Raw genomic sequence first — 14,163 nt, 5'->3', positions numbered from 1 at the left:
TTTAGGCGCTATGGTTGCTAAACGGTTGAGTCTAAACCGTACAAAGGGCCCCATTTTTGGAGGATCTTTGCTTCGCGTCTTGCTAAATATTTTGAGATACCTATTAGACACTATGAGAAAGAAGAAAAGGTGCTGCCCCCTATTTTCTTAGACTATAAAAGTATGGTAGCACATGATTTTATTTGCGATGATAAGGATAAGGGACTCATTTATAACCTGGTATTCAGTGAAAATACTTGTCAGATTATTACCCTGCCTGCACCTTCTTTGTTTAACATTTATTCAGGCACATACACCATCCTGCCCGATGACATTTATGCATATTGGGAGTGAAAACGATCCCCAGAGCCTAAGCCTGAGCCGTCTCCTGATCCATATCAGGAGTCTATTTATTATTGGGATCCGCAAGAGCTCGCTAACCAGTGGCACCCCGAGGATCCTCCTCAGTACACTGGAGAGGACCACTTTGATCCATGTGCATAGACCAACTTAGGCCAAAAGCCTAAGCTTGGGGGAGTACGTATTTCTCACCGACATTACATTCATGTTCACACACTCATGCCAGTTGTCGGTGCTCATACTTTTTCATTGTACTATCCATGCTAGTTTATTTTCTTTTCTAGCCTTCTTCTCGTGTGTTTGAAAAACCTTCAGAAAAAAATAGTTGTAGCTTTTAGCTATACTTTCCATGCTTGTAGTAGTAGTAATTAAAAGAAAACCAAAAAGATTTCTCGTTCTTGTTTTGCTTGTTGGGAGCTTTCCCGTGTAAATAGTTTTATTTCTTTTCTTTTCTTTGGGGGTCGAGAGGACAAGACCATAATGAAAATGTTGAAGTGGCTCTTATATACATTATTGTTGATTTAACCAAGAGCCCATATTACCTTGTCTTCTCCCTTGTATTAAATGCTTGCAGATTCCAGCTTAGTCCAATGCATGTGCACTATTATTATTATCCACACCGTTCGGTCGTGCAAGTGAAAGGCAATAATGACGACATATGATGGACTGATTGAGATGAGAAAAGCTGGTATGAACTCGACCTATCTTGTTTTTGTAAATATGATTAGTTCATCGTTCCTGATTCAGCCTATTATGAATGAAACATGTTTGCAATGACAATTAGAGATTATAGTTGCTCATGCCATGCTTAATTTGGTAGGAGTTTATAATGGTTTACCTTGCGTGCCAACATGCTATTAAAATGGTTGTGATGTGGTATGATAGGGTAGTATCCTCCTTTGAACGATTAGCGTGGCTTGACTTGGCACATGTTCACGCATGTAGTTGAAACAAAATCAACATAGCCTCCACGATATTTATGTTCATGGTGAATTATATCCTACTCATGCTTGCACTCAGTGTTGATTAATTTTAATGCATGTTCGTGACTGTTGTCGCTCTCTAGTTGGTCGCTTCCCAGTCTTTTTCTAGCCTTCACTTGTACTAAGCGGGGATACTTCTTGTGCATCCACTTCCATAAACCCCAAAGTTATTCCATATGGGTCCACCATACCTTCCTATATGCGGTATCTACCTGCCGTTCCAAGTAAATTTGTATGTGCCAAACTCTAAACCTTCAAATGAAATTCTGTTTTGTATGTTCGAATAGCTCATGTATCAACTAGGGCTGTTTGTATCTTCCATGCTAGGTGGGTTATTCTCACGAAGAGTGGACTCCGTTCCTCACTCACGAGAAAATGGCCGGTCACCGGGATGCCTAGTCCCATGCTCAAACCAAATCAAAATAATTGCAAACAAAACTCCCCCGGGACTATTGTTAGTTGGAGGCACCCGTTGTTTCGGGCAAGCCATGGATTGATGCTTGTTGGTGGTGGGGGAGTATAAACTTTACCATTCTGTTTGGGAACTGCCTATAATGTGTGTAGCATGGAAGATATCGAGATCTCTCGGTTGTTATGTTGACAATGAAAGTATGCCGCTCAAAATATTATTTATCTCTATTTCAAAAATCGAGCTCTGGCACCTCTACAAATCCCTGCTTTCCTCTGCAAAGGGCCTATCTATTTACTTTTATGTTGAGTCATCACCCTCTTATTAAAAAGCACCAATTGGAGAGCAATGCTGTCATTTGCATGCATTACTATTAGTTTACATTGAGTATAACTGTGACTGGATCTCTTTTACCATGAATTACAATGTTTAGTCAGTCCTTGATCTTCAGAGGTGCTGTGCATTTATGTTTTGCGGTCTCAGAAAGCTCTAGCGAGATACCATCTTGCTATATCATATTATGATTGTTTTGAGAAAGTGTTGTCATCCGAGATTTACTATTATTGCTCGCTAGTTGATTATGCCATTGATATGAGTAAACATGAGACCTAAATGTTATTGTGAATATGGTTGGTTCATAATCTTTGCTGAAAACTTGAATGCTGGCTTTACATATTTACAACAACAAGAGCAAACAGAGTTTGTAAAAGTTTTTCTTTATCACTTTCAGTTTGTCAACTGAATTGCTTGAGGACAAGCAAAGGTTTAAGCTTGGGGGAGTTGATACGTCTCCATCGTATCTACTTTGCCAAACACTTTTGCCCTTGTTTTGGACTCTAACTTGCATGATTTGAATGGAACTAACCCGGACTGACGTTGTTTTCAGCAGAATTGCCATGGTGTTATTTTTGTGCAGAAATAAAAGTTCTCAGAATGACTTGAAACTTCACGGGGAATATTTTTGGAATATATAAAAAATACTGGCGAAAGAATCAACACCAGGGGGCCCACACCCTGTCCAGGAGGGTGGAGGGCGCGCCCACCCCCCTGGTCGCGCCCCTGCCTCGTGGGCCCCCTAAGGCTCCACCGACCTCAACTCCAACTCTATATATTCACGTTCGGGGAGAAAAAACCAGAGAGAAGGATTCATCGCGTTTTACGATACGGAGCTGCCGCCAAGCCCTAATCTCTTTCGGGAGGGCTGATCTGGAGTCCGTTCGGGGCTCCGGAGAGGGGAATCCGTCGCCATCGTCATCATCAACCTTCCTCCATCACCAATTTCATGATGCTCACCGCTATGCGTGAGTAATTCCATCGTAGGCTTGCTAGACGGTGATGGGTTGGATGAGATTTATCATGTAATCGAGGTAGTTTTGTTAGGGTTTGATCCCTAGTATCCACTATGTTCTGAGATTGATGTTGCTATGACTTTGCTATGCTTAATGCTTGTCACTAGGGCCCGAGTGCCATGATTTCAGATCTGAACCTATCATGAACAATAATCGGGACCACTCCCGGTGACGACCGTAGTTTGAGGAGTTCATGTATTCACTAAGTGCTAATGCTTTGGTCTGATACTCTATTAAAAGGAGGCCTTAATATCCCTTAGTTTCCAATAGGACCCCGCTGCCACAGGAGGGTAGGACAAAAGATGTCATGCAAGTTCTTTTCCATAAGTATGCATGACTATATTCGGAATACATGCCTACATTACATTGATGAACTGGAGCTAATTCTGTGTCACCCTATGTTATAATTGTTGCATGAGGAATCACATCCGACATAATTATCCATCACTGATCCAATGCCTACGAGCTTTTCACATATTGATCTTTGCTTAGTTACTTTTCCATTGCCACTGTTACAATTACTACAAAACTGCTACTGTTACCTTTGCCACCGTTACCGTTACTTCCATACTACTTCGCTACTAAATACTTTGCTGCAGATATTAAGTTTTCCAGGTGTGGTTGAATTGAGAACTCAACTGCTAATACTTAAGAATATTATTTGGCTCCCCTTGTGTCGAATCAATAAATTAGGGGTTGAATACTCTTCCCTCGAAAACTGTTGCGATCCCCTATACTTGTGGGTTATCAGAGTGGTACGGTAATCCTGTTATGGAAGTCATGTTACTTGACCATGACGAACCTACGAACTATAAGGAAGCGATGATGAGCCCAGATTCCGTGAAATGGCTTGAGGCCATGAAATCTGAGATGGGATCCATGTATGAGAACAAAGTGTGGACTTTGGTTGACTTGCCCGATGATAGGCAAGCCATAGAGAATAAATGGATCTTCAAGAAGAAGACTGACACTGACAGTAATGTTACTGTCTACAAAGCCCAACTTGTTGCGAAAGGTTTTCGACAAGTTCAAGGAGTTGACTACGATGAGACTTTCTCACCCGTAGCGATCCTTAAGTCTGTCCGAATCATGTTAGCAATTGCCGCATTTTATGATTATGAAATTTGGCAAATGGATGCAAAACTGCATTCCTTAATGGATATCTTAAAGAAGAGTTGTATATGATGCAACCAGACGGTTTTGTGGATCCAAAAGGTGCTAACAAAGTGTGCAAGCTCCAGCGATCCATTTATGGACTGGTGCAAGCCTCTCGGAGTTGGAATATACGCTTTGATAGTGTGATCAAAGCATATGGTTTTATACAGACTTATGGAGAAGCCTGTATTTACAAGAAAGTGAGTGGGAGCTCTGTAGCATTTCTGATAATATATGTGGATGACATATTGTTGATCGGAAATGATACTGAATTTCTGAATAGCATAAAAGGATACTTGAATAAGAATTTTTCAATGAAAGACCTCGGTGAAGCTGCTTATATATTGGGCATCAAGATCTATAGAGATAGATCAAGAAGCTTAATTGGACTTTCACAAAGCACATACCTTGATAAAGTTTTGAAGAAATTCAAAATGGATCAGTCAAAGAAAGGGTTCTTGCCTGTGTTACAAGGTGTGAAGTTGAGTCGGACTCAATGCCCGACCACTGCAGAAGATAGAGAGAAAATGAAAGTCATTCCCTATGCCTCAGCCATAGGTTCTATCATGTATGTAATGCTCTGTACCAGACCTGATGTGTGCCTTGCTATTAGTTTAGCAGGGAGGTACCAAAGTAATCCAGGAGTGGATCACTGGACAGCGGTCAAGAACATCCTGAAATACCTAAAAGGGACTAAGGATATGTTTCTCGTTTATGGAGGTGACAAAGAGCTCATCGTAAACGGTTACGTCGATGCAAGCTTTGACACTGATCCGGATGACTCTAAGTCACAAACCGGATACATATTTATATTGAATGGTGGAGTGATGACCCACAAGTATAGGGGATCAATTGTAGCTCTTTTCGATAAGTAAGAGTGTCGAACCCAACGAGAAGCAGAAGGAAATGACAAGTAGTTTTCAGTAAGGTATTGTCTGCAAGTGCTGAAATTGTAAGTAGCGAGTAGTTTGATAGCAAGATAATTTGTAACGAGCAAGTAATGATAATAGTAACAAGTCTGCAGCAAGGTAGCCCAATCCTTTTGAGGCAAAGGACAGGCCAAAACGGTATCTTATAATAAGCAAAGCATTCTTGAGGGTACACGGGAATTTTATCTAGTCACTTTCATCACGTTGGTTTGATTTGTGTTCGCTACTTTGATAATATCATATGTGGGTGGACCGGTGCTTAGGTGCTGTTCTTACTTGAACAAACCTCCTACTTATGATTAACCCTCCCGCAAGCATCTGCAACTACGAGAAAAGTATTAAGAATAAATTCTAACCATAGCATTAAACTCTAGGATCCAATCGGTCCCTTACGGAACAGTGCATAAACTGGGGTTTAAGTTTCTGTCACTCTTGCAACCCACCATCTATTTACTACTCCACAATGCATACCCTTAGGCCCAAATATGGTGAAGTGTCATGTAGTCGACGTTCACATGACACCACTAAGGGAATCACAACATACATACCATCAAAATATCGAACACATATCAAATTCACATGATTACTTGCAACATCATTTCTCCCGTGACCTTAAGAACAAAAGTAACTACTCACAAATGATAAACATGATCATGATCAGATGAGTATTAAATAGGATATTGGATCTGAACATATAATCTTCCACCAAATAAACCATATAGTAGTCAACTACAAGATGTAATCAACACTACTAGTCACCCCCCAGCAACAATCTATAGTTCCGGTAACATGATTGAATACAAGAGATGAACTAGGGTTTGAGATGAGATGGTGCTAGTGAAGATGTTGATGGAGATTGCCCTCCCCAAGATGGGAGAGTTGTTGGTGATGATGATGACGATGATTTCCCCCTCCGGGAGGAAAGTTCCCCCGGCAGAATCGCTCCGCCGGAGGGCAAAAGTGTTCCTGCCCAAGTTCCGCCCCGAGACAGCGGCGCTTCGTCCCAAAAGCCTTCTCCTTATTTTGTCTTGGTCGAAATGACTTATATACCAAAATATGGGCACCGGAGGTGGGCCGAGGAGGCCACAACCCATCAGGGTGCGCTTGGGGAGCCTGGCGCGCCCAGGTGGGTTGTGCCCACCTGGTGGCCCCCTCTGGTGTTTATTGGCTCCAATATTCCTCAAATAATTCATAAAAATTCTCCATGAAGTTTCAGCTCATTTGGAGTTGTGCAGAATAGGTGGCCTGACGTAGCTTTTCCAGGTCCAGATTTCCAGCTGCCGGAATTCTCCATCTTGGTGTGTTCTTTGCAAATTATGAGAGAAAAGGCATTAGAATTACTCCAAAAAGCATTATTATGGATAAAAACAATATAAATAACAGTAGGAAAACATGATGCAAAATGGACGTATCAAATCCCCCAAGCTTAGACCTCGCTTGTCCTCAAGCGAAAACCGAAATCGAGAAACATGTCCACATGCTTTGATAGAGAGGTGTCGATAAAAACAAAATACGGACATAGAAGCATCATGTTTATTATCATAACAGCAAAAAAAATTAAACATAGGACTTTTATCATAAAACTTGCATCATATACTTCCTATGAATAAGTAACAGTTCACCACACAATCGAAGTACAAAGAAGAAACTCTATTAGAAACCAACAAACTATGTTCTCAGTCAACTTTTGCAACTACAATTCATCATCTTTGTCACGTGTCGGAGCCTTGAAAGCAAGTCCACATACTCAACCATCATATAGTCTTCTATGATTGCTAACACTCACCTCGTACCCATGAGCAAAACGTTTCAACTGGACACATAGAAAGATAGGGGCTTATAGTTTCGCCTCCCAACATATTCACCTCAAGGGTGATGTCAACAATAATAACTCATGCTATCTATATTCAACTGGACATATGTGCCTAGATCTTTCCTCAACACATGATGCTTGCCAAAAGAGTAAATAAAAAGGAATAGAAGGAAAACTTTGACTCATTACATAAAAGTAAATACATAGAAGATAGGCCCTCCGCAGAGGGAAGCAGAGGTTGCCATGCACTTATTTGTTTGCATGCTCAATCCCTTAGTGCAAGGGAACGTCACATTGTATTGCCCCTTAAGATTACAACCTTTATTATGCAGTCTGTCACTTTTATTCTTTGTCATCCAAGTTCGTACAATGCTCAATTTTCTCTTACACTAAATGATCTTACATATTTAGAAGCAATTTTTATTGCCTTTTTACACCGATGACAATTTACTTGAAGGATCTTGTTCAATCCATAGGTAGGTATGGTGGACACTTGAAAAAGGTTTGGGTTTAAGGGTTTTTGGATGCACAAGTAGTATCTCTACTTAGTGCGGAGTCTTTGGCTAGCAAAGATAGGGGCAAGCACCACATGTTGAAGGATCTATGACAATATGACTTCTATGTGAATATAAACAAACATAAATCATTAAGTTGTCTTCCTTGTCCAACGTCAACAATTTTGGCATATAATATTTTGATCAGGGCTTATAAGCACAAAAGGTTTCGAGGATAGTATATTTATATGTGAATCTTCCCTTCCCTTATTAATTCTTTCATGAGTTGCAACATTGACTAATGCTATGTTTGTCAATCTCTAATAAAATTATCTTACTTATACTTTTCCTTATGTGGTGCTATCACCTACCATAGGATTAGTATATAATCTTATTGATTTATTTCCTTTCTCTTTTTCTTTCTTTCTTTCTTATTTCTTTTCATTCTTTATTTGCAACATGAAGGCAAAGAAAGCAAAAAACTCACACTAAACTTTATTATATAACTTGCACACGATAACAATGATACATCACTAAGTAAACTCTAAAATAAGAAAAGATCGAACTAAACTTTATTTCTTCTAGGCAAAAGATTGAACTGAGATAAGTAAAAGCAAATGATAGTGGGGTGATACAATACCGGGGCACCTCCCCCAAGCTTGGCGGAAGCCAAGGGTAATGCCCATACCCGATACTCAGTTCTCCTTTGGTGGTGTCTGTAGGCTCCCCCTGCTTTGTCTCGATCTTCATCAGCCAAACATCTTCTTTCATGTGGTTGGAGGAGCAGGAAGACATGATGCTTAGCTTGATAAATCTGACCGGAAACAACAAGAAAAGAGAACATAGGATTTTCTCCGTGATCCGGTGGTTAACAGGTTCAGGAAGTATACATGGAATTTTTATTTTGCAGGACAAGCATATGGAAGAAAAATGGAGTACGGGAGGTGTCCCAGGTTGTGCCCACCAGGAAACACTTCCTGGCAGTTTCTTTATTCCCAAAATTCTAAATTATTCCAAAACTGACAAAAAATATTTTTGCAGATTTTTCAGAGTCTGTTTACTTACCGCACTACATACCCCCTTATTTTAACGATTTTGAAGTGTTCCGGAAGGACTCTTTTATGTGTTCTTCCGGTGTCAAAGTTTGGATAATATTACTTTCAACATTAATAGGCTTACCTGAGATATAATGCTTTATTCGTTGCCCGTTGACAACCTTCGGGTTAGTGCCTTCGAAATTATTTATTTTGATGGCTCCAGACCGGTAAACCTCCTCGATGACATAGGGGCCTTCCCATTTTGAGAGGAGTTTGCCTGCAAAGAATCTGAAACGGGAGTTGTACAAAAGAACATATTCTCTGACTTTAAACTCACACTTTTGGATTCTTTTGTCATGCCACCTTTTATCTTTTTCTTTGAATAACTTTGAATTTTCATAAGCTTGGGTTCTCCATTCATCTAATGAGCTTATATCAAATAACCTCTTTTCACCAGCAAGTTTGAAATCATAGTTGAGTTCTTTAACTGCCCAATATGCTTTATGTTCTAACTCAAGAGGTAAATGACAATATTTTCCATAAACCATTTTATAAGGAGACATACCCATGGGATTTTTATAAGTTGTTCTATAAGCCCAAAGTGCATCATCCAATTTCTTAGACCAATTCTTCCTGGACCTATTGACAGTCTTTTGCAAAATTAATTTTATTTCTCTATTGCGAAGTTCAACTTCACCACTAGACTGAGGATGATAGGGTGATGCAATTCTATGGTTAACATCATACTTGGCAAGCATTTTACGGAAAGCACCATGAATAAAGTGTGAACCACCATCAGTCATTAAATATCTAGGAACTCCAAACCTTGGGAAAATAACTTCCTTAAGCATTTTAATAGAGGTTTTGTGATCAGCACTACTGGTTGGAATAGCTTCTACCCATTTAGTAACATAATCAACAACAACCAAAATATGTGTATACCCATTAGAGGAAGGAAAAGGTCCCATGTAATCAAATCCCCAAACATCAAATGGTTCAACAACAAGTGAATAATTCATAGGCATTTCTTGACGCTTACCGATATTACCTATTGTTTGACATTCATCACAAGATGAGACAAACTTATGAGCATCCTTGAAGAGAGTAGGCCAATAAAATCCAGATTGCAATACCTTGTGAGCAGTTCTATCTCCAGCATGATGCCCTCCATAAGCCTCGGAGTGACATTTCCGTAGGATTTGTCCCTGTTCATGCTCAGGTACACAACGTCTAATAATACCATCTACTCCTTTATAAAGATGTGGGTCATCCCAAAAGTAATGTCTTAAATCTTAGAAGAATTTTTTATTTTGTTGGTATTTAAAGCTAAGTGGTAAATATTTAGCAACAATATAATTGGCGTAGTCAACATACCAAGGAGTACTATTAGCAACATTTATTGTAGCTAACTGCTCATCAGGAAAATCATCAACTAGTAGAGTGCCCGTGCGTTGCCACGGGCTCTTGAAATAGTTTGCAAGAGTTACATGTTAAATTTCACACGTACAAAAAATATAACACAAACACAATTATTGAATAATTGAAGTCCATTTTTGCAATGTAAATTGATAACAAAAAGAAAGATTAATGACATGTCCATGTAACAAACTGAGCGATGTTCGACCTTAACATCTATTACAAAACTATCAATATCTAGATGAGGTGCTTAAAAAATTCTTTCACATATCAGGAAAGTTGCCTTTAGCTTCATTCCCACGATGTTTTAGCAAGTATAATAAAAATTGTTTCCTCAACTCATACCCATCCTGCACAAACAATATATGTAGTTAGTGTGGAAATTTCACGCCGAAGGTCTTAAAACATGTAACGGACAATACTCACCCCGCAAACCGGCTTGACCAATTCTTTAATGTTCCACCAGAGCATAAAATGAAAAACAAAATAGCCAGACACATTCCTGCAGTTTTTTAAATTAATAATATAAAGAATATAGTGATAAAAAAATAAATGTTTTTATTATGAATTCATTACCCGTCTATACTCGTTGAAATACCAACCGGAAATAAATGTTGCCATTTAGATATATCAGAATTCCAACCAGGCAGCTTTATTTCGAGTGCTTCTTTGAAATCCCTTGCAAAACTTTAAATTTCAGTGCATGCCTCAAGTTTTTATCCTCTAACGATTGTGATGTTTGAATAGGGTCCATAATATATAGATGACGTGCCTCTTTGTCGATGACGTATAAGATGTATCGGCCGATGGATGCATAGGGAAGATAAATCTACAAGTGGAGCTATTAGAAACAACAAATAAACCATGATAACAATAGACAAAATACTTTACTTATCATGTTGCACGATGAGATGTCGTTGTCTATCCCAGGCCAGCTATCAAATAATGTTGCCAACGTCTGGATAGTTTCATTCTTGCAAAATTTCTTACCTCAAGTTGACTCTAGCATCATGGACTAAGTAAAAAAGAAATATTGTTTCAACATGTTGATACTAATGCCACATAGAATGAAGAGTTACGATAACTTACACAAAATCTTAGATCCATGTAGTGTATAGGAGGGTCTGTGAACAATACTCCTTCGTCACCTGCCAATTTTCCAGAAAAAATGTGTTTGAAATTATATAGTAAGAATATGAAGAGAAATGTTACTCAGTTATGCAATCAACCAAAACAAATTCAAGAATATTAACACCATGCAGGATGTTGAAAGCTTCTGTTGACCACTGACCACCAACATGTTTTCAGAAAAATTGTGCATCAAACAGTATATGCAAATACAATGGTAGTTTTTGACCTGCTATGTGCATTACACACAAGTTCATATCATTTTACTAAGTTGACAATGTTCAGCTAGTTCAGGCAGAGAACAAGTTTCCCTTTCTTAGTTCACCCGTTTGCTCATAAAAAGGAAGCTTAGAATATTTGATGTGCATATTAACCAGAGACAATATAAGCTTCAGTATAACCCACAGATAACTTGGTATGGAGTGAAATAATAAAGCTCCTTTAGACCATGGACGTTTATTTTCATTATAAGCAATGATCAACATGTACTTACTAATAATTATTATTAAAAACTTGATGTACTACTAATAATTACAAAAATTCCGCAAAGAACTTGAGAGGTAAGCACGGAGTTAATCAATATTTACTACCAATAATTTTTAAATATAGAGATTCATAAGGGACAAAATAGGTATAGAACAATAAATGCACAATTGGCATTGTGGGATCAAAAGAATCTTCTATACAATATAATGCACCATCAGCTCGTTGCTAACTGCTTGCAAGAGTATTCTTCAACATCGAGCATAAAACAGTACAATCAGAGTACCATTGCTCTCTTTCCGACGGTAGATATTCACCTAAACAACAAGTTTGATAATCTAGTAACAGGCAACTTTGTCACAACAGTACCCACTCTCCACCCCAGTTAAACTAAAGCAAAAGGCATCTCTAAAGACATAGACAGAATGTTGCTCATATCTAGCAACAACATAACCATCCCCTATTAACCAATGCCCTCCATCCCTCTCTCTCTCTCTCTCACACACACACACACACACAGACACACACACACACACACACACACAACAAAGCTAGCACAACAAGAACAGGTAGCATGACGAGGCCACATCCCATCGTCTCATCTCCCTGAGAAGGTGATACTGCTGCATCGCCATGGAGCCCGTAGAAAGGTTTGACTGCACAACACACAAACACTACCAAATTGTGGGGCCATTCGTGATCTAGGCTTTCCTGGTTCCCACGGCGTCAAGGTTAATTTCTTTTGTGGGTCAAGATTTTCAAGAGAAGATAACCTCACCTCCGAGCCACCATGTCCATCATACACGCTGAGCATCTCTCCTCCCGTGACTTGGCCTTTTACTATTGTAGTAACAACCATGTCATCCCAGTACTTGTTCTTCATGTTATTCTATCGATGGAATAATTTGAGTTTTTCGACCGAATGCTTGTCTGCATTTGAGGACAAATAAATTAGCTGAGACAACCAAGTAAATAAGTTCAAATTAATAGGATCATAAAATATAAATTGAGCACTGAGGCAAGTAATATCACTACCAATCTTGTATCTTCTTCCGATGTACAAGCCATACGGTGTGCGATCCTACCGGGCTCTGAATCCACTTCAAGACGGACGACAAGCCATGACCATCTAGACTCATTTAATCCTTTTGAAATGAGGAGCCTATCTGTTAAGGAACGCTAGGTTCAGACATGACTGATAGACTATTCCAAGAAACAATGGTACAGACAAAAAAAATACAAAGAACTGCATGTTAGGATTAGATGGGAACCCGAGAAGCTACTAAACCTACATATCTACAACTAAGCAGGAATATTCATATGATTATACTGCACACAATGATTTGTATCTCAGTAACTCCTTGCAGTCCAAAAGGAATCTACACTACTAAGACCTACAGAGTCAGTAACAGAAAGTTGCTTAACTACATTATTATCTCAAAATTTCATTACATACTACAGCAGTAGCAAGAAAGCATCTTCAACTTATGCAAGTACTATAATGTGATCTTAAGAATGAAAAGAGTAAATTGGTTAGCTTACGCAACTACCAAAATTTCACCTTACACAATTTTGTTATAGTTTCACGCAAAAAAAATTATGGCACAAGTGCACAACCTTTAGGAGCTGAAAAACACTGGATAACATCTCAATGAAAACATGTTGTAACACAACTGCACAAAAAGTATTATGCCGAGAGCACAAGCCCACATGCAAAAATTGATGTAGGCTGATAATCCCCAAGTGCAGGGAATCATCGTAACAATTTCCAAAGGTGGAAGTGATAAGTATGGAGTGTCGAACCCACAAGGAGCTAAAGGTAAGATGAATATTCTCTCAAGCCCTATCTGCCACTGATACGACTCTACGTACACCGAACGTTTGCTTCCAACTAGAAATGAGAAATAAAACTACGTTGTGGGTATGAAGAGGATAATTTTGCATGGTATCGGAGAGCTAAAATATAAAAGTAGGTGCTGTTATCATAAAGTTAGAATATATTATTAAATATTATAAATAGCGAGTGTGGAATAATGATGGATCGGTGTGCGGAATTGTCCCAGGCAATCGTTAACAAGACCGGTAGTCGTCATTGCAATTTCATATGAGGGAGAGGCATAAGCTAACATACTTTCTCTTCTTGGATCATATGCACTTATGATTGGAACTCTAGCAAGCATCCGCAACTACTAAAGATCATTAAGGTAAAACCCAACCATAGCATTAAAGTATCAAGTCCTCTTTATTCCCATACGCCATGTCCCGCTTATCCGTGTTTGTGTTTCAGTCACTCACGCAACGCAGACAATAAGCAAACCATGGACATATTGCAACACCCTACAGCGGGAATCCCTCACGCTTGCGCGAAATGGAGGGCACCATAGGACAGCACCAAAATAAAACATACAACTCATACCAATCTAGATCATCAATCAACCCAAAGACAAAGGATATCTACTCAAAACATCATAGGATGGCAACACATCATTGGATCATAATATGTGGCATAAAGCACCATGTTCAAGTAGGGATTACAACGGGGTGCGGGAGAGTGAACTGATGAGGACATAGACCTGGGCTAGGGTAATAGGCCTCACCTATACGTCCTACCTAAGGTCCTTGTCCTAG

Source organism: Aegilops tauschii, chromosome 3 (assembly GCF_002575655.3).
Source record: "Aegilops tauschii subsp. strangulata cultivar AL8/78 chromosome 3, Aet v6.0, whole genome shotgun sequence".
In the NCBI taxonomy this organism is placed as follows: Eukaryota; Viridiplantae; Streptophyta; class Magnoliopsida; order Poales; family Poaceae; genus Aegilops; species Aegilops tauschii.
This window is presented reverse-complemented; position numbering follows the sequence as displayed.